Source organism: Myotis davidii, unplaced genomic scaffold, assembly GCF_000327345.1.
Source record: "Myotis davidii unplaced genomic scaffold, ASM32734v1 scaffold900, whole genome shotgun sequence".
NCBI lineage: Eukaryota > Metazoa > Chordata > Mammalia > Chiroptera > Vespertilionidae > Myotis > Myotis davidii.
The window spans coordinates 655,824-661,425 of NW_006295185.1; the positions used below are offsets into that span (position 1 = coordinate 655,824).

Below are 5,602 nucleotides of genomic sequence, written 5' to 3' on the forward strand. Positions count from 1 at the left end.
TAATAATAATAATAAAAGAATGAGTCTTATGATGCCAAAAGAACAAATAACAATAACAAAAAAATCAACAAATACATCACACTCAGAAGAAACAATAAAAAAAGGACTACTTACAGAAGGGGAGAAAAATTTTGCTAACCATACATATAATAAGGGGTTAATATCAAAAATATATAAAGAACTCAATCAACTCAATAACAAGAAAATATCCAATTAGAAAATAGAACTAAATGGGCAATTTCCCAAAGAGGACATCAAATGGCCAACATAAACATGAAAAGATGCTTGAAGTCCTCAATCATGAGGGAAATGCAAATCAGAACCACAATGAGTTGTCATCTCATACCGGTCAGAATTTCTATAATCAACAAGACAAGTGACAACAGGTGCTGGCAAGGGTGTGGCGAAAAGGGAGCGATTATACATTGTTGGAATGGATGTAAATTTGTACAACCACCATGGAAAACAATATGGAGGTTTCTCCAAAAATTAAAAATAGATCTATCATACTATCCAGCAATTCCACTTCTGGGTATATACCCAACAGGATTTTGATGAGAAACATGCACTCCCATGTTTATCACAGCATTATTATATGGAAACAACCCAAATGCCCACCAGTGGATGAATGGATAAAAAAAGATGTGGTTGTTTTACATAATAGAATATTTTCAAGCCATGAAAAGAGAAGATATACTCCCATTTACAACAACATGGATGGACCTTGAGCACATAGTGCTAAGTGAGATAAGTCAAACAGAGAAAGACAAGTACATACTATGACGTTATGTACTAGTATATGTACTAGTAGAATCTAAACAAGTTAAATCTGTAAAAAAAGAGAGTAAAATGATGGTTACCAGGGGATAGGTTTAAATTAAACATGCAAGTGAGTCTCAAAATTACAAACAAGGAGGGATAAGAGTGATGGTATTTCAGGGTACAAATTTGTAACAAGTAGTAAACAAGCTATAGAGATCTAATGCACAGTATAATGAACATAGACAATTAATAGGGTGCCCGGGGCCTGGGGCAAGGCTTGTTAGCTGAGCTGCTGGCTCTAATGAAGATGCAGCTCATGCCTCCCACCCTGGCCCTAGGGACCTGCAAGACAGGCCAGCCATAAGCAATGGGGGAAGCAAATCCTGAAGGAACTAGATGAGTACTATGAGAAGTTTAAACAGAAGAGGAGAGTGCTATACTGCATTCAAAAAGCCCTGATCTGGAGTCAGGAGCTGGGCAACCAGAAGATCTAGATTGTGAGTCAGATGGTGGAGCTGGTGGAGAACCGGACCAGGCAGGTGGAAAATCACATGGAATTCTTTGAGATGCACCAAGAGGTCAATGATACCACTGGCCAAAATGGCAAAGCCAGCCATGGTAAGTCCAAGAATGAGACAATCACTCAGGCAGAAAATCCCAATAACAAGAGGTCTCAGCGACAGTGCAACAGTGCAAATCGGGAGTAATGTGGGGATAAGGACACATATGTAATAACTTAATCAATAAAAAAAGAGAGAAATGATTGGCTGTGACAATGAGGATGGATGCCCCATCGAGTGGTCCCACTTCTGTGTAGGACTGAATCATAAACCAAAGGGCAAGTGTCGAGGTGAGAACAAGAAAACCACTGACAAAGCACTGGAGAAATCCAAAAAAGGAGAGGGCTTATAATAGGTAGTTGGTGGACCTTGCTGAACAGTGAGGAGGAGAACTAAGCTGGTATATTTATTACCTTGCCACCTCTGGTGAGATGCAAAGACTGTACAATGTATATCTTTAAAGAATGTTAGAAAAGGAGCCATTCCTTTTATAGAGATGGCAGTGAGTCTCTTTGCATTTTTTTCCATTGGTACATATGTATAACAAGAAAGTCATCTGTGGATCAACATTTTAGAAACTACAAATATAGGTTTAAACCAGGGTTCCTCAAACTACGGCCTGCGGGCCACATGCAAATACAAATATTGTATTTGTTCCCGTTTTGTTTTTTTACTTCAAAATAAGATATGTGCAGTGTGCATAGGTATTTGTTTGTAGTTTTTTTTTTAAAACTATAGTCCGGCCCTCCAACAGTCTGGGGACAGTGAACTGGCCCCCTGTTTAAAAAGTTTGAGGACCCCTGGTAAACACTTGAGTCTCAAAAATATAGACAATAAATTGTACTATAAATATATAATGTGATAAATACTGCTATATCAGCAATCATATTAAAATATAAAAATATATCGAAGTAACACATTGTACTAGTACACCTTAAACTTACACAATGTTACATATAAAATTTATTCAATTTTAAAAATGAGTCTTATATAGCACTATGGGCTGGGAAGAATGAAAAAGGTGCCCTCAAGTATGGTGTCTTTGAATAACTTTAAAAGTGTCACTTATACCACCACACAGAATTTTAATAAAATTTACTTTTTTAAGAATAAAATAAAATTTGTATTGTGGTAAGAGCACTTAACATGAGATCTGTCCTTAACAAATTTTAAGTGCATCAGCTTGACATTTCAAGCCTGAAAAATGTTTCCTAGATGTATTTGGTGACTCTGAACCAATTTGGGGGAGGGGGAGTGGAAAATAGATATGGTAAAGAGGTATATGATCCAGGTGACACATATTTTGGGATCCTTAAAAGAAATGGTAGTGTGCTTGTAATATAGTGGTATAGGACTACAATTCAGAAAAACCAGGATTCAAGTCCATACCTCCACTTTTTGTGCCAGCTGTGCCCCCAAAGCTAAGTCAATTAACAAAAAAATGAAAAAAATTAAGTTTTTACTAACTTTTAAAGTTTCTGAAACCAAGCTAGCTGCTTCCATACACGTGTCTCACTTCATTCTCAGCACATACTTGCAGAGTAACTCCTGACTTAAACAATTAAAAATATGGGCAACACATACAAAACAATGGTTTTTAAGACACTGGACATTGGGCAATGAAGACAGAGATCATTGAGAGACAAGAACCAAATGAAATGATCCCTATGATTTTCCCAGCTTATTGCCTAAAGAGAGTTTCCAGGCCTCAGCACAGAGAGGGGAGCTCAAGTAAAACACAGTGATCTCCCTGAGTGAGGAGACTGAACTGAGAGTCCAGGGAGACTATGGTAGATAGAGTTTGTATGGAAGAATACTGGGGAGAAGAGCTATACAGAGAAAGAACTTTAAAGATCTGAAGAGAGTCCTCCACTATTACTTAACTGAGTATTAATGTCTACGTGTGTGTGTGTGTGTGTGTGTGTGTGCGGTGTGTGTGTGTGTGTGTGTGTGTGTGTGTGTGTGTATGTGTAAACTACCTGAGCATTAGAGGTAGCAATTCTTGGACTTCACATAGGGTTGGAATAACACTTTTCCACCAGCCAGAGCAGAAAAACTAATAATTCACAGAGTAATCAGTAGGGTTTTGCCTTAATTAGTGAAAAACAAAAATGAAACAACAACAAAAAATAATAAAAAACTAGCCCTGGACTAAACCATGCTGCATCCCAGAACTAAGCTCAAGAATATTTATAGGAATAAAAATTACCTGGCACCCAATACAAGTGAAATTTCACACTGAAATCCAATAAATTACCCAATATGCAAAGAAGCAGGAAAATAATAATATAAAAAATTAATCAAAACAGACCCTAAAAGTGATATAGATAACATACTAATAGATAAGGACACACAAACAACTATTATAATTGGATTCCATATGCTTAAGAAGCTAGAGAAATATGTAACATATTAAGTAGAAACAAAAAAGACATTAAAAAACCCAAAATCAAACTGCTAGAGATTTTTAAAAATATATATTTTTATTGATTTCAGAGAAGAAGGGAGAGGAAGAGAGAGATAGAAACATCAATGATGAGAGAGAATCATTGATAGGCTGCCTCCTGCATGGCCCCTACTGGGGATGGAGCCCACAACCTGGGCATGTGCCCTGACTGGGAATCAAACTGTCACCTCTTAGTTCATAGGTTGATGCTCAACCACTGAGCCATGCCGGCCGGGCCAAACTGCTAGAGATTTAAACTACAAAGTCTAAGTTGAAAAGAAAAAAAAAATCACTGGATAGTACCAGTGGCAAATTAGACATTGAGAAAGAAAAGATTAATCAACTTGAAGACATAGCAATATCTATTAAAAATGAAATATATAGAGAAAAATTACTGAAGAAAATAAACAGAGTATTAGTGAGCTGTGGTTCAACTTCAAAGGACCTAATATATGCCTAATGGAGCACTGATTGAAGAAAGGGAAAGGAATAGAAAAAATATTTGAAGAAGGGCAGGAAACTTTCCAAACTTTATGAAAAGTCTAAGATCTAAGAATTTCAATGAATTTCCAAGCACAAGAAACATGAAGGATATTACACCAAAGCAAATCATAATCATTTTACTCAACACCAGCTATAAAGAGAATACCTTAAGGCTGCTATAGACAAAAAACACATTATATACAGAAAAGCAAAAAGATAAGGATAACATCATATTTCTTGTCAGAAACAATGCAATTAAGAAGATAGTGGAGCAACATTTGAGGAGGGGGAACCTGTCAAGCCTATAATTCTATACCCACAGAATATATCTTTCAAAAGGAAAGGTAGAATAAATTCTTTTTGATACAAATGCTGAAAGAATTCACCAGGAGCAGATGCATTATTTTTAAAAAGGTTAAAGAGGGGAAGAACCACGATGGCAGCACAGGTAAACACCTGTACTTGTTGCCTCTCACAAACACATCAAAATTACAACTAAAAGACAGAACAACTATCATCCAGAACCACGGGAAAGCTGGCTTAGTGGAAATACTACAACCAGAGAGGTGAAGATAGTGCATTGAGACTTGTAGGAGGTGCGGAGTTGCAGAACAGGCTGGCACCCAGGTGTGCTGCTTTTTTAATCAGGAGGGAGATACAAGCTCCCGCTTACTCTGAACTCCAGTTCTGGGCGAGACTCTGGGGGACCCAGACACATACAGGGATAAACGAATGTCTGGCATTGGGGCAGGAACTCGAGGGCAGCTTTCTTTCAGACAGAGGTGCTTGCAGCAGTCATTGTTCCTGTGCTGGGACCTCTCCAGTTGCAGGGCTGACTGGCAGCCAAGGCTATCCGCTCCACCCTGGGGATTCCCAGAGACTCTGCCCCACCAAATTTACAACCCCATCCAAGCTGTGTGCAGTGGCTTTTGCATATGGCCTGTCCTTTCTCAGCCTAAAACCTGTCAAACATGCAGCAGCTAGGTCAGGGAGCCCCAAAGCTATTAAAAGAAGGCCCCAGGCCAGCAGCAACAGCCTGCCTTGCTTCACAGCTGGGCCTCATCTGGGCACTTCCAAACTGATACAAAAAGGAGGAATCTGCAGATCTCACCGTAGCTCCTGCTGGGTGGCCCCAGGCAGTGGCTGACTGCACTTCCTTGGTGATCCAAGAGCCAGTGTACCCAGTGGTCAATGTGCGACCATCCAGATTACAACTCCTCAGATCCATCAGGGACACACTCAGGGGGCAGACTCTGTGAGCACCAAAGCCCCCCTGAAGCAAGTCTTGCCCCAGAAGGGTGCCTTCAGCACAGACGTTCTCCCACTGCAGACACAGCTGATTCTCACTGCC

The 5,602-nt window shown here is 39.2% G+C and overlaps 1 protein-coding gene across 1 annotated transcript in view; it reads right to left on the reverse strand.

Moving 5' to 3' along the window:
* ENOX2 (ecto-NOX disulfide-thiol exchanger 2) overlaps positions 1-5,602 on the reverse strand; it is a 173,958-nt gene that overhangs the window by 41,643 nt on the left and 126,713 nt on the right. The gene's annotated exons all lie outside the window — the stretch shown is intronic.